This window comes from Oryx dammah, unplaced genomic scaffold (assembly GCF_014754425.2).
Source record: "Oryx dammah isolate SB20612 unplaced genomic scaffold, SCBI_Odam_1.1 HiC_scaffold_18, whole genome shotgun sequence".
Lineage (NCBI taxonomy): Eukaryota > Metazoa > Chordata > Mammalia > Artiodactyla > Bovidae > Oryx > Oryx dammah.
In genome coordinates, this window is record NW_024070202.1 from 57,102,391 (window position 1) to 57,123,587 (window position 21,197).

The 21,197-nt window shown below is 40.0% G+C and overlaps 1 protein-coding gene across 3 annotated transcripts in view; it reads left to right on the forward strand.

Annotated features, from left to right (window-relative positions):
* The first annotated feature begins 7,312 nt into the window (after window positions 1–7,312).
* IMMP2L (inner mitochondrial membrane peptidase subunit 2) overlaps window positions 7,313–21,197 on the forward strand; it is a 957,053-nt gene continuing 943,168 nt past the window's right edge. Inside the window, exons 1-2 of one of the 3 annotated variants that reach the window (XM_040260170.1) lie at window positions 7,313–7,383; window positions 7,885–7,957. The gene's annotated coding sequence lies outside the window, so the exon portion shown is untranslated. Of the gene's footprint in view, window positions 7,407–7,884; window positions 7,958–21,197 lie in introns of all 3 variants that reach the window. The other 2 variants (XM_040260171.1, XM_040260172.1) reach the window with 2 other exon arrangements.

Consider the following 21,197-nt stretch of genomic DNA (forward strand, 5'->3'; position numbering starts at 1 on the left):
CTACCAAGTATCCTAACCAACATAACTCTCTGAATTTCATTATTCTTAACCAGAAATGAAAATTTTAACACTTATCTTGTGTATATCATGAAGAGAATAAAATGAGATAACAGAGTCAGAAAGAATCACAAACTTTTAAGGGTCCCTTTAAAAATATCCCCAATAAATGGTTGTCCAGCCTTTTTCCTTGACAGGAAATCGCTATTTCTTGAGGCAATCTGTTCTCTTTTCAGAGTTCTCTGATTGTTAGAAAACTTATATGTATATATACAAAATCAAAATGTTCTTCCCTATAACTCCATCTCATTTATCCTAATTCTATCCTCTTGAGTCTAACAGAATAAATGCAGTTTCTCTTGTTCTGGACAGCCGTTGAAGTTTATGAAGATAGCTATCAAATTCTCACCTAAGCCATTTTCTTCTAAAGGCTGAACATTCTCAGGTTGTTTAAGTATATGTCAAGATTTCCCTCCATCAAAGTGCTTACAATGACCAGGTTTGGATATACGAGTTGGAGAGAGAAAAAAACTTTGATTAAGGTCTACATCATTGAAAAAACAAAAGACTTTGTTAATAAGGCCATCAGGCTGTGCATTCACATTTTTACAGTGATTTCAAATTCCCAACAGATAATTTTATGATTAAGAAAAAATAGGAATTCCAGGAATCATAAATTATTATGAATTTTTTTGGTATTTACATGTTTTTATATAATGATGAGTGACCATAATAATAAGCAGTGTATCATTTTTTATTAACAGGATTATTCTAAACGTTTCAGAGGTTTTCTGTAAAAAAAGAGAAAAAATGTGGGGTTTCCCTGATGGCCCAGTGGTTAAGAATCCACCTGTCAATACAGGGGAAATGGGTTTGATCCCTGGTGTGGGAAGATAACACATGCCAAGAAGCAACTAAGCCCATTCACCACAGCTACTGAGCCCGGGCGTCCTAGAGCCTACAAGCCACAACAAGAGAAGCTACTACAACGAGAAGCCCACACACCTCAAAGAATAGCAGCCCCTGCTTGCTAAAGCCAGAGAAAGCATGCATGTAGCAACCAAGACCTGGTGCAGCTAAAAATTAAATAGGCAAATTAATTTATTAATAAAAAGACAAAAAATGCCCGAGTATATATTTGAATAACATATAACAATGATCTCTACCTCATAATAGAAAAAAATTAAGAAGAGAAAATTAACACTAAATAAACACCCAATGAAGCTGACTAAAAAATGAACATTTCGGTTATCATTCTCAAAACAAATAAACAAAAATACAGAAAACATAAACTGCTCTGATGATCTTGAGCTTTGTTTTGTAACAAATATTCTAGATGTAGAAAATTTTACTTTCCATTGACTCCTGTTGAATTGTTGAGTGTGTCTAAAAGCATCTTGAAATTGAGTATGATAGCACATTAACATCATATAAGCACTTTTATTTTTATATTGTCTGCTTGCTTTGATTTTTGAACTTGATATTATTTTCAATAATTAAGACATGAGATTTATTTCTAATATGTTGGACTATCAATTGATGATTGTTGCCTGAATCATTTGTTTCATGCAGGATTGTTCAGTTCAGTCACTCAGTCTTGTCTGACTCTTTGTGACCCCATGGACTGAAGCATGCCAGGCTTCCCTGTCCATCACCAACTCCCGGAGTTTACTCAAACTCATGCCATCAAGTCGGTGATGCCATCCAACCCTCTGTCATCCCCTTCTCCTCCCGCCTTCAATCTTTCCCAGCATCAGGGTCTTTTCCAATGAGTCAGCTCTTTGCATCAGGTGGCCAAAGTAACGGAGTTTCAGCTTCATCATCAGTCCTTCCAATGAATATTCAAGACTGATTTTCTTTAGGATTGACTGGTTGGATCTCCTTACAGTCCAAGGGACTTTCAAGAGTCTTCTCCAACACCACAGTTCAAAAGCATCAATTCTTCAGCACTCAGCTTTTTTATAGTCAAATTCTCACATCCATACATGACTATTGGATAAAAAATAGCTTTGAATAGATGGACGTTTGTTGGCAAAATGATATCTCTGCTTTTTAATATGCTGTCTAGGTTTGTCATAGCTTTTCTTCCAAGGAGCAAGGGTCTTTTGATTTCTTGGCTGCGGTCACCATCTGCAGTGATTTTGATGCCCCCCAAAATAAAGTCTCTCACTGTTTCCATTGTTTCCCCACCTATTTGCCATGAAGTGACGGGACTGGATGCCATGATCTTAGTTTTCTGAATGCTGAGTTTTAAGCCAACTTTTTCACTCTCCCCTTTTATTTTCATCAAGAGGCTCTTTACTTCTTCTTTGCATTCTGCCATAAGGGTGATGTCATCTGTATATCTGAAGTTATTTTTTCTCCTGGCAATCTTGATTCCAGCTTATGCTTCATCCAGCCTGGCATTTAGCATGATGTACTCTGCATATAAGTTAAGTAAGCAGGGTAGCAATATACAGCATTGACATACTCCATTCCCGATTTGGAACCAGCCTGTTGTTCCATGTCCAGTTCTAACTGTTGCTTCTTGACCTGCATACAGATTTCTCAGGAGGCAGGTAAAGTGGTCTGGTATTCCCACCTCGTGAAGAATTTTCCATAGTTTGTTGTGATCCACACAGTCAAAGGCTTTGGCGTAATCAATAAAGCAGAAGTAGATGTTTTTCTGGAACTCTCTGGCTTTTTCTATGATCCAGCAGATGTTGGCAATTTGATCTCTGGTTCCTCTGCCTCTTCTAAATCCATCTTGAACATCTGGAAGTTCACAGTTTACATACTGCTGAAGCCTGGCTTGGAGAATTTTGAGCATTACTTTGCTAGCGTGTGAGATGAGTGCAATTGTGTGGTCGTTTGAACATTCTTTGGCATTGCCTTTCTTTGGGACTGGAATGAAAATTGACCTTTTCCAGTCCTGCAGCCACTGCTGTTTTCCAAATTTGCTGGCATATTGAGTGCGGTACTTTCACAGCATCATCTTTTAGGATTTGAAATAGCTCAACTGAATTCCATCACTTCCACTAGCTTTGTTTGTAGTGATGCTTCCTAAGGCCCACTTCACTTCACATTCCAGATTGTCTGGCTCTAGGTGAGTGATCACACCATCGTGGTATCTGGGTCATGAAGATCTTTTTTGTATAGTTCTTCTGTGTTCTTGCCACATCTTCTTAATATCTTCTGCTTCTGTTAGGTCCATTCCATTTCTGTCCTTTATTGTGCCCATCTTTGTGTGAAATGTTCCCTTGGCATCTCTAATATTCTTGAAGAGATCTCTAGGCTTTCCCATTCTATTGTTTTCCTCTATTTCTTTGCATTGATTGCTGAGGAAGCCTTTCTTATCTTTCCTTGCTATTCTTTTGAACTCTGCATTCAAATGGGTATATCTTTCCTTTTCTCCTTTGCCTTTAGCTTCTCTTCTTTTTTCAGCTGTTTGTAAGGCCTCCGCAGACAACCATGTTGTTAGGTCCTTCCAATGCTGGAAATTTCTTTCCTATATTGTAAAAAAACAACTTACCCTCAACAACAGTTTGGTTTTCCGAATTACAATTAAATCAAGAAAGACAGTGAAAGTTCTAATTCTTTTAATTGACAATTTTAGAATAAGCGGTGTGTGTCCTAGTTACTTGAAACAGTGTCTAGTGAATTGTTTTTGTTTGTTTATTTTTGTTTCCCTCCTTTAAAGCATAATTAAATGTATTTCAAACAACAGTATTTATTACTTTTTTTGATTGTCCCATCTTTAGCCAAAGAGACCCTTTGATTTTGGTTTCAGTCACCTTGTGACACACTTATTTATTATGAATGGATTCCTTTGTTTGTTTTGCAAGACATCACATTTGTCTTATGTATGTATCCTCCCCAGAGCTGAAATCAGATACTCTTCTGAGTGGCCCAGGTGCCTTTTAGTTGGAAATTGTATTAAAAATCCACAATGGAGGACTTAAGTTATTTCATTTGTAGTAAAAATGAAAGTTTATACATATAAAGTTTTATTCCAGGGCAATATCTTTAGAACCTAGTATTTATTTAGGTAATAAATAAAACTGTAATTGTCTATTTTATTTTTATTTTAAGCTCACTTTTACATTACTTATGTAAAAGAAGATGTGCATTGTTCATTGTAAGTATACCTAAATTGGTTAATAACCACATACCAAAGTTTCATTTCTCCAGATGGCACAATTTATATTAAAAATTTCCCAAAAATGTTTGTAATGAAGGATATAAATGAAATTTCAAATGTTTTTATATGTACACAAAAATAATATAAATTTCATCAGAGTTGCTATAGTAAAAGCCTTGAAAAAACTTTCAGAAATTGGATGGGTCTAACGTTAGCTGTCAAGTTAGAGTTTTAACATGGAATAAGTGAAGGGCTATAATTTCAGGTATTAGTAAACTCTGGTGTGGGAATGCATGATATCCAAGTCAATGAAATGCAAAATGCTATCTAGCAGCAATTTTCAAAGTGAGGTCTGAGGACCCTTGGGGTTTTTTGAGACCCTTTTATAGGATTTGCAAGGTCCTTCCTTTTTCAACCAGGAGTTTGACTGAGGGCCAGTTTTCTCCATAATATCTTAGCTATTACAACATATCACAATAGACTGAATGCAGAATCAAAGTGAGCTTCCAGCTCTGTCATGACAGAGAGTAAACCAACTTGCAAAAGACATGAAGAAACCCATTTTTCTCACTAATTTTTTTTAATGTAGTCACCATTAAAAAATATTCTTTGGGGTAAACAAAATGGGTTTATTATCTTAAAAATGAGTTAATAAACATATATCTACATTTTCTATGTTAATTTTTAATACAGTGAATAGGGGCATATATAACCAGCACAAACAAAAGCTCTTTAAAGTCCTCATTTTTAAGAATGTAAAGAAAGAATTTCAAAAACATTTATTCTATGATATCTTGCACTATTTCCTTACTAATTGTAAGTATGTATGAATAGGAATGGGCTTCCCAGGTGGTGCTAGCAGTAAAGAACTTACCAGCCAATGTGGAAGACATAAGAGATGCCAGCCATAAGAAGATCCCCTGGAGGAGGGTATGGCAACCCACTGCAGTATTCTTGCCTGGAGAACCCCATGGACATAGGAGCCTGGCGGGCTACGGTCCATAGGGTCACACAGAGCTGGACATGACTGAAGCTATTTAGCACACGTGCATGCATGAATAGGAATAGATTTGAAATATAAATATATTCACAGAATTTATAAACTTTATTTAAAGTTAACTTTGCTTAAATATCTCCTTGCACATTAGACATGCTCTAACCACAGTTTAATTTTGTACCTTAGGAATACATGATTCATTTTCTTCCTGATGACATTAATGCTGAATGGAAGGCAACTCCACACAGGAAGCCAAATATCCAGTTTGGAATTTAACTGATGAATTTGAAGAATATGGAATGTTCTGAGGCTTTACCCCCTCTTCTTTTTCTTTAAAAGTCTATTTCTTTTTTAAAGACTAGTTTTATGTTCATAGCAAAATTAAGCAGAAACTACAGAGACCCCACCCCTGCACAGCCTCCTCAACTATCAACATCTCAGCACCCAAATGGTACGTTTGTTACAGCTGAGGAACCCACATTGGCACATCACTATCACCCAGTCTGCAGTTTACAACAGGTTCACTCTTGGGGTTACCCATTCCGTGGGGTTTGACTAATGTATGAGAACATGCATCACCTTGATATCATACAGAATATTTTCACTGCCCTAAACATCCTCTATGCTCTGCCTATTCGTACCTTCTCCCATCATAACCCTGGTCAACCACAGATCATTTGACTGTCTCCATTGTTTTGCCTTTTCCAGAGTGTCAGACAGTTGGAGTCAAACAGTATACCATAACCTTTTCATATTACCTCAGCTTTTTTTTTAGAATTTTGTATTCATACTTTATTTTTAAATATATTTTTAATTGGAGGATATTTGCTTTACAATGTTGTGTTGATTTCTGCCAGATGACAATGCAAATCAGCCAAGTAAGTATATATGTATACCCCTAATCTCTTGAGCCTCCCTCCGACTCCACCTCCACCCTAACCCCCACACCACCCCTCTAGGTCATCACAGAGCACCTAGCTGAGCTCCCTGTGCTATACAGAGGCCCACTAGCTATCTGATTTACACATGGTAGTGTACGTGTGTCAGCGGTATATTCTCAGTTTATCCACCCTTGCCTTCCTCCTTGTCCACAAGTCTGTTCTCTATGTCTGTGTCTCTATTCCTGTCCTGCAAATAGGTTCATGAGTACCATCGCTTCAGTTTCTTGAGTACATTTGATGACTCTTAGTGACAGGTCAGACTTAGCAACTCTTTTTATATATTTAATTACATGCCATTATAATAAAAACCAGACATACTTGTCTTGTTTGTCCACATACATTCCATTCCAGACTGTCAGCTCCTGGTTGCCAGGAACCCTATCTACTTAATTTGTGGTTGTTGCTTAGTTGGTAAGTGGTGTCCAATTCTTTGTGGCCCTATGGACTGTTAGCCCACCAAGCTCCTCTGCCCATGGGACTTTCCAGGTAGGAATACTGGAGTGGGTTGCCCCTTTCCTTCTCCAGGGGCTCTTCCCCACCCAGAGACTGAACCCATGTCTCCTGCACTGGCAGATGGATTCTTAAATCTCTGAGCCACCTGGGAAGACTCAGGAGATTCTCGAAGTTCCAGCTACCAGGTTCATCTAAGTCTCAGTAGGTTTTTAAATCTTTAGAATTAGTTTTGAACCCAAAGTACCAGTGTCTTGTCCTTTGATTTATATTGAATGATTTGCACAGATCAGTTCGTCAGTATCCAGAAAGAGAATAAAGGGAAAACGTAATTGCAAGTTTCTCTTTCTTTGAAGGTTTTAATAACCCAGTTTAGAGTTTGTCATTTGATGGCAAAAGCTTAGGTATGAAATTCCAGTTTCTCCAAAGTAAACCACTTGTTCTGGATTATTCCTTTTCCTGTGCCCACTTTAGTAGAAACAACGCCATAATGAGGCTTCCAGAGGGGAGTGTCCCCATAAGATAGTTTGTCTCCGTATCTGTGCACTCAAAGCAACTGCTGGCGTCTCGGTTTCCTCACCGGTGAACAAGGGGAGAGGATGGAACCACAGTTTCACACATTTTCAAATCTTTGTCTCCCTCTCAGCGGATAGTACAATGCAGAGCTCAGAGCTAACGCTAAGCAAGGGTTATTTTTGATCCGCTGTAGATCCAGGCCGGGTTTTGGGCTTAACCCGCGCAGGCTTTCGGAAGCGCAGCTTTACCGCCGGGGGTGGAGCTTCGCGTGGCTCCCGCTCGCTGGGGGCGGGGGCGGAGCTTGCCGCCGGCGGAGGGCGGGGCCCGCGCGGGGAAGTCCCTTGGGCTGAGCTGCGCAGCGGGTGCGGAGGGCGGGCGCCGGGAGGCGAGTCGGGGGGTTGTGAGGTTGGCGGGGGTGGGCAGGCGCGCTGTTGCTGCCGCCACTTGGTGATCCCCAGGGCTTAGGACCCTTCCCGGGGAGTTAGCCCCAGAGGGGAAGGGCTTTGCTGGGAGGCGGAGGGCTGCTTGGCCGCGAGTCCTTGGCCGTGATCGCGGGCATGTGTGCGTGCGCGTGTTTATCTGAGGCTCCGCGGGGCAGCGGGCCCCTCTTCCGTTAACTCGGGTAGGAAACCCGAGCCGGAAAAGAGCTACGCCAGGCCCTGAGCCGGCCAGCCGTCCCCCGCCGGGCGGGCGCCCCATATCGCGCCCTCTCTTGCACCCCCTAGCAGAGGGGACAACTCGGGCCCAGAGTCTGGCCGTGAGGGAGCGCTGTGGGGACGCTGGACGTGTTGGGCAGGTGGTGGGAATTCCTGAGGCTTGAACGTCAGGGTTTTAAAACACGTGTTTGTCATTTTTGCTTTTAGGGTTTTGGCCAAATTGGGCGAGGGCATAAAATAACCACTTACCCCTTCTCACCGAGGAAGAACGGGAGAAAGGGTAAGTAAGGAATGGTTAAGGGTGGAAGCATCTAGGACTTTATGCTGAGAGCGAGCGAGCCAGGAAGAGGACTAGATCCAGAACTGCCCTTGCGGGATCTTGGGGCCAAATTCTACCTTTTCAGCAGGAACCTGAGAGTCACCTTCAAGGGTCGCAGGCTCCAAGCTCAAATAGCTTATTTCAGATTTTTCGGAATCTGTAGAGTTACCTGGGAGTTTGACAGCTGGCATGTGTCCCCTTTAGCCACTTCACCTGGCAGAAAACTGCGATTACCCGTAACCTCTGTGGTTGTCTGTCTCAGTCCCCTTAGCTCACTTGGACTAATCTCTGAGACTGTAAAACCATCATGGCTCTCCGTGATAATTGACGAAACTCCAAGGTTCTTTACATTTAGAACTCCAAAGCATAAAGTTAATAGCAGTATTACAAGTGTTGATGTTCCTTTGGGATCTTCTTTCCAGCTTATAGAGAAAGGTATTTTCGGAGGGGAAAGTGACCAAACTGGGCCTTTTTCTCTTGACTTTCACTTTGATACCCATCCCCTACCCTCCAGCATTCTCTTCACTACTGAAAAGTTGCCAAACAGCACATTGACGTTTCTGAAAGTTTGCTGTGATTTTCAGTGTGGGCTCTTTAAAAGATTCTTCTTTGGGACTTTTACATTCCTTCCTGAATCCACCACTCCTTCTTCCCCTCAAATTGGTGAAATGAAACACAACTACTCTCAGAAGTTTGGGAACACCTTGTGCATCCCTGATGTCCTATATAAAGAAATGTTTTGAATTAGTTAAAATTCATGTTAGCCACAAGCAAGGAATTTGTAAGTCACATTCTTGGATGCTTACACAGGAAAACTAGAGTGGTCCTCCATAACATCTTGACGTTGGTTTCCTGTGTCCTGAACCTGCCTTCTTCTTTGTTTGTGCTCAAGTGGCGGATGGCCCCTTAATTTCCTTTATGGAAAAACAGAAAATAGTTGTGTATTTGTGATAGGTTCATTTATTGATTCAATAGATATTTATCTTTTTTATCAAAGTGCTCAGCACTTTGGTGTGAGTAGGATGGGGGGAATGAGGAAAGTATGTTGGAGATGGCCATTGAGGTCAGACCTTTTCCCAGTTTTCTGTGACTTTTCTAAATGTGCAGTGCTGTGCTTAGTCACTCAGTCATGTCTGATTTGCATGCCCATGGACTGTAGCCTGCTGAACTCCTCTGTATATGGAATTCTCCAGGCAGAAATGCTGGAGTGGGTAGCCATTTACTTTTCCAGGGGATCTTCTAAACTGTGGGATCAACTGAATCTCCTGTATGAAGGTAGATTCTTTACCATCTGAGCCACAAGGGAAGCCCATAAAGTAGTGTGTATATGTCAGTCTTCTCGTTTTTTTGGTGTGTGTGTGCCTGCGTGCAACTTGCAGGATCTTAATTCCCCAACCAGGGATTGAAACCAGGCCTGTGGCAATGGCAGCACCAAGTCCTAACCACTGGACCACCAAGGAATTTCTATAACCTCATTTTTTTACATCGACATGAAAGAAAGTGTCTTTTTTTTGGGTTACAAAGATTATATAAGATTAAAACAAAGTTACTTAAATCTTGCAAGAATAGAAAAGGAATGGGTTGGCCAAAAGCTCATTTGGATTGTTCTGTACGATGTTAGGATGTTGCAATAGAAAGTCAATCTCAATCAGTGTCAGATGACTGCTGCTTGATAAAATTCTGAGTTTCTGCCTTTTACTTCTATATTCTTGGCTGTTTACCACTGCTCTTTGTTCCATTCCAAATCCTATGTAAAAGTAGCATGCTTTTTATATAGTCTATTAGACATGGATGTGAATCTTGATTGTTATTGCTGAATGTATTAGCTCTGCTGCTGCTGCTGCTGTTCAGTTGCCACGTTGTGTCCTACTCTTTGCAACCCCATGGACTGCAGCACACCAGGCCTTTCTGTCCTTCACTATCTCCCAGAGTTTGCTTAAACTCATGTCCATTGTGTCAGTGATGTTATCCAACCATCTGATCCTCTGCCACCCCCTTCTCTTGCCCTCAATCTTTTCCCAGCAATCTTTCCCAGCTGACTTTTCTAATGAGCCAGCTATTCGTGTCAGGTGGCCAAAGTATTGGAGCTTCAGCTTTAGCATCATTTCTTCCAGTGGATATTCAGGGTTGATTTCCTTTAGGATTACCTGGTTTGATCTCCTTGTTGTCCAAGAGACTCTGGAGAGACTCTGGAGAGTCTTCTCCAGCACCACAGTTTGAAAGCATCAGTTCTTTGACACTCAGCCTTCTTTATGGTCCAACCCTCACATGCAGACATGACTACTGGAAAAAGTGATAGCTTTGATTATATGGACTTTTGTGGGCAAAATTATGTCTTTGCTTTTTGATACGCTGTCTAAGCTTGTCATAGCTTTTCTTCCAAGAAGCAAGTGTTATTTAATTTTGTGGCTGGCTGCAGTCACCATCTGCAGTGATTTTGGAGCCCAAGAAAATAAAACTTGTCACTGTTTCTACTCTTTCCACATCTATTTGCCATGAAATGATGGGACCAGATGCCATGATCTTAGTTTTTTGAATGTTGAGTTTTAAACCAGCTTTTTCACTCTCCTCCTTACTCTTATTAAGAGGCTCTTTAATTCCTCTTCACTTTCTGCAATTAGAGTGGTATCATCTGCATATCTGTGATTGTTGATATTCCTCCAAGCAATCTTGATTCCAGCTTGTGCTTCATCCAGTCTGGCGTTTCGCATAATGTACTCTGCACATGTTAAATAAGTGGGGTGACAATATACAGCCTTGATGTACTCCTTTCCCAATTTTGAACCAGTCTCTTGTTCCATTTCCGATTCTAACTGTGCCTTCCTGAATTGCATATAGGTTTCTCAGGAGATAGGTAAACTTCTTTGCCCCTTAACTCTTTGTGTATCAAAACACAATAGTGAGTATATTAAAAAGGAAGTGTGAAAACAGTGCCTGGCATACAGATACTGTTGACTTCCCTCTCTGTTTCTCTATCTGGTCACAAAACTTTCTTTTGATCTTGCTTGTGATTATGGAAAGCAGTCTGGTCCTTACTTTCCTAAGGGTTCTAAGCTCCCCAGGTATTTACATTTTCATAGGCAGTACCTGTCGTGTATGGTCCTCAAATTTCTGGGACAAGGACCAACACCTGATTCTCCCTATCAGATCATTCCACAGCCCTGAGGAAAGAATGTCAGCTTGAAAAGTGAAGAGGAAAGGTGTCCACCAGGCGTTTTAAAAAGCTCTGACACTGTTTCCAAAGGGAGAAAGATATACTACCACATTCAGCTTAAAGTTAGGATTTCTATTTCAGAAATGTCTTTGCTTTATAAGAATTACAATAAAAATGCTGATGCTTCACGTCCAAACTGTCATGATTCTGCCAAGTTGTGGGTTTTAACATACAGCTAAGCTGTGTATTCAGTGTAGCTAATGTTGCTCTGGAAGCCAAGAGAGAGACAAGTCCCCAGACATCTGATTTCAGACCAGACATCTGCTTTCACTTTGCTGAGGACTATGTTTTGTCAGTAGATTACAGGCATATCAGCTGTACTGCTATCGTCTGTGGTATTTCTATCATAAGCTCTACTCTGTAGGGTTTAGTATGATGTTTTATTCAAATGACGGCACACCGTCAATGAGCACCTGGTCAGATAAGCGCATTTCCCACAGGTGTCTTCTGGTGTCATTGTTCTTACAAGTTAACAAGGCAAAGTGGTTTCTATCCTTACTGATTTTTTTTTTCTTTTTTTGTGGAAGAAAATATTCTTAAGGAAAAGCCTCACTGAAGAACCCCTGGTATTCCCCAAATAAAATTTCAAGACCACTTTTGTCATTTTGAACAGTGTCCTTACAGGATAAAATAACAGAGTATGTAGATTGCCAAGCCAGGATCCCAAAACTTGGTTAACTCATTGTGTGCCATTATGTATTTGTGGTACTGTAGACTCTAAACCTGGGGGCTTCCATGGCAGCTCACTGATAAAGAATCTGCCTGCCAAGCAGGATCTGTGGAATCTCTGGGTTGAGAAAATCCCCTGGAGAAGGGAAATGGCACTCCACTCCAGTATTCTTGCCTGGAAAATCCCTTGGATGGAGGAGCCTGGCGGGCTACAGTCCACGGATCACAAAGAGTCAGATATGACTACATTACTAAACAATAGCAAGATTCTAACATACACTTACAATAGTGTTTTGGAGAATAATGTATTTTGAGTTCCAACCTAGAATCTGGACCACATCCCTCTCCACTTTGAGGTGGTCAGGGGTGTAGAAATACCCTGGAGGCTGTCATTTCTAGGTTCTTGGGCCAGCTTTGTCATTGCTTAGCTCTGTGACCTTGGACACACATTCTTCATCTGTAAAATGGGGTCATTACTTATTATTACTGTGAGATTTAGTGTTCTTAACACAATAACTGGTACAGAATAGGTTCCTCAGTAAATAGCAGTTCCTTTTCGTTCCTCTAGGTCCTGGCTATGATAACAAAGACTCCCTCTCTCATATCTAGGCTTATGGCTCCAGCTGAAGGGAATTTCCCTTGGAAGTTGGGCTTTAGTGGGATGGGGAAGGGTGTGTAGAGAATCCTGACAAAGGAGAAGAGTGGGAACTGAGAGAGGAAGGTGCCAGTCTTTTGCTCAGTCTCTGGACTCAAGTTGATGAATTGCTGGACTCAGAGAAAGAACCACCTTTATCTCTGACCATTCTGTTAATCTTTTGTCAGCTGCTCCATTGGAGACGATTAGCTCCTTATTGCCTGCTTAGTCCAATGACAATTTTTTTTCTTTGTCACCTTCATAATTCATGAATAACTATATATTTCTATTTTTAAAAAATGTCTGGGACTTAATAATATCTGTACTTCCTTAAGATCAGGATTTTTTTTTTTTTAATGCTTAAAGTCCCATTGGGGCTTCCCTCGTTGCTCAGCTGGTGAAGAATCCACCTGCAGTGCGGAAGACCTGGGTTCCATCCCTGGGTTGGGAAGATCCCCTGGAGAAGGGAAAGGTTACACACTCCAGTATTCTGGCCTGGAGAATTCCATGGACTGTATAGTCCATGGGGTTGCAAAGAGTCGGACACGACTGAGCGACTTTCACTTCACTTGACTTCAAAGTCCAGTTGATCTTCTTGTCCTGTCATTGGTCTGTACAGTTCATTAATTTCTTTTCTTCTTTCTTTTTTCCTTTTTTTATTCTCAGTATGCTGTATGCCTTGAACTAGTGCTGAGGATATAAAGTTGAAAAGTCACTTTCCTTGACCAAGAAGCTTATAGTCTAGTAGGACAGTAGACATCTTGACCAAGAGATGAAACATTGTGTGAAATGTGCTCTAGTGGAGACAGGTACACATGCAAAGCATGCCTAGCAGGAACACTTACTGTCTGATGGCAGTGCCAGAGAAGGGCTCTAGCTGTGGTTGTATTTGAGCTAGGTCTTGAAACCTGAGTAGAGTTGGGCAGGGTGACAAGCAGCTCAGAGCATTTCCAGGTGGAGCTAATAGTATTAATAGTCACATGGATTATGAGAGCATTATGTGTTCTGGAACTGTACGTGGGTCATTCTATTAGAGTGTGAAGGGCAAAGTCAGGAGTGAAAGGAGATGCAAGTGGAAAGCTAACTCTGGGTGCATTTGTTATCCCATGCCTTGTAATGAGCTCTGAAGAACTCTTGAATGGAAAATCACCATGAACGTAGAGTGCTGAGTAGCTTGGGGTGTTGTGTGATGGGGATGTGGTAAGATTGGGAGCCAGAGCGGACAGTGTGATTAGTGTGGATAATATGAGGTTGTGAGCACAGACAAAGGCAGAAGTCATGGTGATGCTCAAAAGTGAGAATGTTTAGGGAAATATTTAGGAAGATGGAAAATTGGCTGGTCTTTGGGATTGTTTGAATGTAAAGGGAATGGGAAAGTGAGCAGCTAGAATGACTGCCAGATTTCTGGGTCGTGGAGGGATCAGAGCAGAGGAAGCAGTTCTGAGGGGGAAGTTCAGGTTTGAAGACACTGTGTTTACTGGGCATATCATTGGTGCGTTGGAGGCATCTCGAAGGCAACTGGATATAGGATCCTGGAGCATCATGAGAGCTGGAGAGAGGCTGGAGATACAAGTTTCTGAGTGCTTGCCTTATGGAGAGTAGTTGAAAGCATGGTAAGGATGAAGATGCTCAGAGGAACTGCATAGAAAGAGAAGAAGAAAGGGCTGAATGTAAGTTTTAGAGGATAAACCTAGTTAGGGACAAACCAAGAGGAAGAAAGATATAAGGATGCTGGAGGAGAGTGACTGGATAGGCTGGGAGAAAAGAAAAAGCAAAGCTTTTCAAGATTCAGGGCAGAGTTTCACAAAGTCGAATGCAGTTAAAATTTAAATCTACAAATCATCAAGTACAATGAAGATTGTAAAGTGCCTGTTAGAAGTCATTGATTGGAGTGATGGGCTAGACATTGAACTGGCCTGGGTGAAGGGGTGAACAGAAGGGGAATGAGGAGAGAGTCGACAGGCCTGAGTTCCTTCTCAGAGCTTTTGGCTTCACTGGTCTTTAGTCCAGAATTTTAAAAGCTCTGTTGAAAATACAGTTGCCAGCAATCACTGTTGTTTGTCACACTTTCTTGGGAATGAAAAATCAGGTTGTTCCTTTGTTTGCCTAATCCTCCCTTAAAAAAAAAAATCATGACTGATCTTACTTTGACTATCTCATTTTATGCCATTCATCCTATTCTTTCTTGGGCTAGAGTTCCACCATTGTCTTGTTCTTGACCATATTTGACCTTTTTGCATACATTATTCTCTAACCTAATCCAGTTGTATGGGGGGCATGTCCCCTTTCTTTTATTAAGTTGAAAAATTTCAGAAGAGTGTCTACTAGGAGGCCAAGGGGAAAATAACCGTATTAAACATTAAAAAAATCATACCATTCAGCTTTTTAATATCTTCTATCTTCAAGGCTCTGGATAGACAAAATGTATAAGATGGAAAAGCTGAATAAGATAGGGAGCTCCTTAAGAGAATAAAAGAATCCAGTAAGTGAAATGTATATATAAATAAATGCCTTGTGTACTATATGCTGTTTAGAGGTAGAGTTCAGGGTAAGATGGATGCAAAACAATAGGTTTCCTTATTTGGTGTAATCCAGAAGGGTTCATGGAAGAGGTGATAACTTGAGTTAAAACTTGCAGTGGAGTTAAGGTATAGAATGGTGAGGTTCAGGGAGTGGGATAAGGGGAATACAATATTCTTTGGCTCCATGAAAGTTGTAGAATGGTCTTGACTTTCCCATCTCCTCTTCCTTCTTGTTCTGCTTCGTTTGTTGCCAGATTTCTTTATCTTAGGGGATAAGGATATTTTAGCTTACATGGAATTGTTCAGTCATTAAGTTGAGTCTGACTCTTTACGACCCTATGGACTGCAGCACGCCAGGCTTCCCTGCCCTTCACTATCTCCTAGACTTTGCTCAAACTCATATCCATTGAGTCGGTGATGCCAAACAACCGTATCACCCTCTGTTCTCCCCTTCTCCTCCTGCCTTCAACCTTTCCCAGCATCAAGGTCTTTTCCAATGATTTGGCTCTTTGCATCAAAGAGCCAAAGTATTGGAGCTTCAGCATTAGCCCTTCCAATGAATAGTTGGAGTTGATTTCCTTGAGGACTGACTAGTTTGATCTTCTTACTGTCCAAGGAACTCTCAAAACTCTACTCCAGCACCACAGTTCGAAAGCATCAATTCTTTGGTGCTCAGCCTTCTTTATGGTCCAACTCTCACATCCATTCATGACTACTGGACTTGTTCTGCTTTATTTGTTGCAAAGTTTTTTTTGTCTTAGGGGATAAGGATATTTTAGCTTACATGGAGAGATACCCACAGTTTCTCCCTTTGTGGCATAAACTTTCTGTGAATTGATCAGCACTGGTTTATTATATGTGTATGTGTATGTGCTGAACTGCTTCAGTCATGTCAGACTCTTTGTAACCCTATCGACCATAGCCTGCCACACTCTTCTGTCCCTGAGATTCTCCAGAAAAAATTCTGGAGTGGGTTGCTGTGCCCTCCTCCAGGGAATCTTCCCAACCCAGGGATCACATCCGAGTCTCTTACATCTACCTGCATTGGCAGGTGAGTTCTTTGCTGCTAGCACCACCTGGGAAGCCAGTTTTTCATATATCAGATGACTAAAACAGACCAAAGCAATTAAGTCAGAATTTCTGGGTGCTCATTCATGATGTCCAGGCACTGGTAATTTTCAGAGTGCCCTAGATGTTCAAGGCAGAGAACCACTGGCTAAAACATGGCACAGAAGAAAAGTCTGGGATATGGAGCTGAAAAATTGTAGGTTGAAATCTTGCAATTCCATTTAATAACCATGTGTCTTTATTTGAGATACTTAGACTTTCCTAAGCCCCATCATCTTTTGAAAAATGGGGGTGGTGGTATACCTGTCCTATCTGTCTTGTAAGATCATGTGAGTCAAGGGGCAATTGTGCAAAGGAACATTGCTTGCAGATGTGGTTGTAATAGTGAAATGTTCTGTTCACCTTCTCCAGCGGTAGACAGGCTAAGAGCCAGCCACTATGTGTTGTAAGATAGTAGCCATTTGGTGCATTGGGACTTAAGATTTCACCATAATGAGCATTTTGATAATACATTTTACAATGTTTGTGTAATGATAAAAGTTGGAGACTGAAAGCACAAAATCAAATCCTTAAAAAAAACAAACAGTGAGCAGTTGAGCTTTCCTTAGTGTGATATATGAATTCTGTTTAAAATTATACAAATGTATATTGTGATTAAGATTGTAAAGTGTATAAATATTCTCAATATCAGTAATGTAATTGTTTGGTGTTAAAATTCTATAAATATGTTAGATTTTAATTCAAAAAATCTGTACATTGAAAAAAAAAAAACAGTTCTTTTAGAAGATAGTAAAACCCCCCAAATACCATGTGTGTGCATAGTTGCTTCAGTGGTGTCTGACTCTTTGCAACCCAGTGGACTCTATCCCTCCAGGCTCCCCTGTCCATGGGATTCTTGGAGAGTCACAAATTCAATTATATGGCAGGTCCTAGCATGTCTTTTGAGTTTGCGGAGACATGGCGTTGTGTCCCTGTGCTGTGGAAAGCCTGGTGTATTAGTGCCAATCGTGTGATCGTATAGGAATGACCATTCTTATGGTATTATAAATTATTTTACTTGAGAAGTGGTGTCACTTCACGACAAGGAAATTGAATCTGAAGCCTAGAGACTGGCTTTCAGATGTGACTTAAGTGCTCACTCCTATGACAGGAGGTGAGCTAGCCTCTCTGAGCCTCCTATGTAAAATCTGGTTGTGTTTATTCTCTGTTACTTTGTTACATGTCAGAAATTTAGTGGCTGCAAACTGCAGTAATCGTTTATTATCTCATGGTTTCTGTGGATCTGCCATTCAGGTGGTTCTTGCTCAGGGTCTCTTGAGGTTGTCATCAGATGTCGGGTAAAGGTACAGTTAGTGAGGACCTGCCTGAGTCTAAAAGATTCTTCCCCAGTGGCCTGCTTAGGGGGTTGGCAAGTCAGTGTTGGCAAGTTGGTTTCTCTCCACGAGGAAGTTGGCTTTCCATGGGGTGGTCCCCACGCAGGCTTCCCCAGACTGTGATACGGGAGACCAAGGTCTCTTTGGTGTCTCCCTGCATCTTTACCCTAGTACTTTGTTGATGCTTAATTGGTATTTCCTAAACTGAGATGGGTTGCTGGTGAAGCTCCAGACTTTGTGCCTCCCTTGAAGCTTGAGATACAGAAGGTTGATTTTTGCTTAGGTGGTGGTGGTGGTGGTGGTGGTGGTGGTCATGGGTCCTGCCAGAACCACTTTTAAGCCTGTCTTATGGGTCCCTGTTTTTGCCCCTGGAGTCCTGAGCCTCTTCCAAATGACTCAGGTGTTTGGGGCTTCCAGTGCTCAGCCTGACCTCCTCATAGGTAAACAGAGCAAGCCAGTGAACAGGCAAACAAGCACCCCCACTGTCTTTTCTGTGTAACTGCTTCAAGATCTCAGTGAACTCCTGCTCAACTTGGTAGCTCATAGCATGTTTCTGACATCTGAGATTAAGAATACCCAGAAGATACAAGTGTACATCTTTCTTCCACATAATAAATCATAAAAATTTAATCTTTGCCATTTTATCCAAAAGTTTATTCTGAGAGCTAGGTCTGTGGCACTTTGACACACACACTTTTAGATGTATCTTTCTGTTGAAAAGTGTAGTATTTATGGTTTACTATTGAAAAATCATCTTGCTGTGACTGAAGGACACATTGTCAACACATTATCAGGGTCGAGTTTTGAAACTGTTTAGCAAAGACATTTTTTAAAGACAAGAAATGCTTGTAAGATTATGTTTTGTATTTTAAGGACAATTTAATTTCATGTGATTTTTGCATTATGTAGACCAGTAAGTTCAGAGCATCTTAGAATTGTTTCCTCCTCTCTACTCTCTCTTGGGAATTTTTCTGCAGGGATTATTTATCTTCTTAGTCACTACCTGCCTTCTCCATCTGTGTTTCTATTTAATTTTTCCCGTCTTTGGACTAGTTGACCGATGTCATATACAAGGGTGAGCTGCTTGCGAGGGGTGGAGCAGTATTGGAAGGAGCAGAGGGTATGTAAGGCAGAATATCTCTGAAGGTTAGGGTTGATGGCCAAGGGTAATTTTTCACTAAGTAGGTAAAAGTGGACCACTAAAGCACTGGTAGAAAAGGTTATATTTGCCATGGATATTTTAACCTTAATTTTTAAACTACACTTTTTTATTTTTTTGGAGTAGTTTTAGGTTTATGGCACAATTGAGAGGAAGTTACAAAGATTTCTTATACACTTCCCATCTCCACGCATGTAGAACTTCTCCCATTATCAACCTTACTTTCCACAATGTTACATTTATTACAGTTCATAAACCTGTGTTGACATGTCATCATGCCTAATGCTCATAGCTTATATTAGGGTTCCCTCTTGGTGTTATATACTCTGTGGGTGTGGGCGATGTATAATGTCTTGGATTCACTATGGATTCATCACGCAGAGTAGTTTCCCTGCTCTAATAATCCACTGTATTCCACGCAGTCATCCCTCTTCCTAACCCCTGGCAACCACAGATTTTGTTACTATCTCCATAGTTTTGCCTTTACTAGAATATCATATACTTGGAATCAGTGTATATAGTATGTTGCCATTTTGCCTGAATTTTTAGTTTGCCTGGTGTAGCAGATTATTTACAAAGCATTTTGGTATTTTTCCAAAAGCTTATTTATTTAATAGTTACTTTAATAAGAGTTTTATTAGTGTCAGAGGAGGATGCTAAATAACTGTTACTTGGTTTGTTAAATAATAACTATTTAGTGTTGCTATTATCAAACAGTAGTTTGAAGCACTTTATAAACTAATTAGCTTCTATTTTTTATGGGTCTCACTATTTCCTCTGGGTAAGAAAAGTTCTATAATCTGAACAAATAGGTTGTGAAAATACATTAGAATATTAATAGTTTGAGGCATCTTCGTTGTATATGGTTGCATGGCATTAATACTATAAATGATTTATTCAAAATCTTATTTTGAAATTAAAAATAGGCTTTAAATGTAAATTTCTAGACATTTAAGTGGTGATATATAGTGAAAAGAATATGGAATGAGGTTATGAAGACTTTTATTCAAATGCTAGCTCTACTGTTATCTATGTGAACATGAACTTTTGGTCTCTGAATTTCATTTTCCTTTTGGGAAAATGGAGATAAAATATACTTCATTGGTTAATTTTGAGGACTGTGTATGTAAGCTGTTAGTAAGAATTCTATATAAATTTAAACTTATTACAAAGAAATGTGAAAAATTATTTGGTTAATAAGTCATACTAGGTTACTATTTCCAACTTAATTTTTTTCCCCAAGTAATCAAGGAAAATAATGATTTGGATTTAAGAAGGCAATGCTGCTGAAAAGATACTTATTTAACTGTTCCTGAGGGGGAAAAAAAACCCTGCATTTTTAATCTGAATTTGTCTTACTGATAGGCCTGGTTGTTTCTTCTTATGAAAGGTATACACTTTGGGGTATTCTGCTTGTGTACTTGGCTCCTGATCATATTTATTACCTGTCAGCTTGAAATGTTAGTCCTTCTGCAAAAGCATGAGTTACAGTGCCACATTCTGTATAGGGTCAGAGACACATTATTTATTATTTATTGTGAGAAAAGGCTGGATTCTTAAGCTCTTATGACCAGTCTCTTGTGTGGTTGAAGCCACTGGGGCAGAGGAGAGTTTGATAGAAAGATTCTGGAGTGAGAGAATAAAAATAGTCCCATGAAGTTGAAATCCTGATGCAGCTGGTAAATTTAATATAACCTTAGTTTACAATCAAAATGTCCCTCTTGTTTAATATACATAGAGGTATGGTCAGTGATATTGTGATATTATACAAAACTGTACACTTCTGAGTTTGAGAATGCTTGACAGAGCTTAATTAATACAAGACAAAAGTGTAATAGTCACTTCTTGGCAGGACAGTTGGCATCTTTATTATATTGCAATCTCAACTTTTTGTGTGCCTACTAATTTACAGTATTTTAAGAAGGTTAATCTGACAGGTGTATGGAATCAGTTGGAGGTAGAAGGAGTAATGGGAAGTAGACCATCTGGGAAGCTATAATTTGCTTACAAGGTAGTGAGGATTTTCACTGTCATAATTGTGTGAATGGAAAGTAAAAGATGTTACCATTAAGAAAAGAATAGTAAAGCCTGACTATATTAAAATTATGCATTGCCAAAAATAGATTAAAAGAACTATAAAAAGTGAAAACTGTAACAAAAAGCAAAGACAAACTCGGAAGATTTGCAATCCATACCATAGAAATAGGACTAATATCATACATATATTAAAAATACCAACAACTCAATGGGGAAAAACCAACAATCAGAAGAAAAATGGGCAAAGATATGAAAGATTAGGAATAGGTAATTCATAAAAGAGAAATGCAAAGTAAAACTTCAGTGAGAAACTCTTTTTTTTAAACTATCAAATTGGCTAACAAAAAATTTTGAAAACGTGAAGAGTTACTGAGGATATGAGGAAATAGACAATACCATATTGCTAATGGATGTAGGTATTTTTGTAGTTTTTTTTGAGAACAATTTAGAAATAGTTATCAGAACTTAAAATGCACATATTATTTTATCCTTCTAGAATTTAACCCATAAATCTTGTAGTTGTGT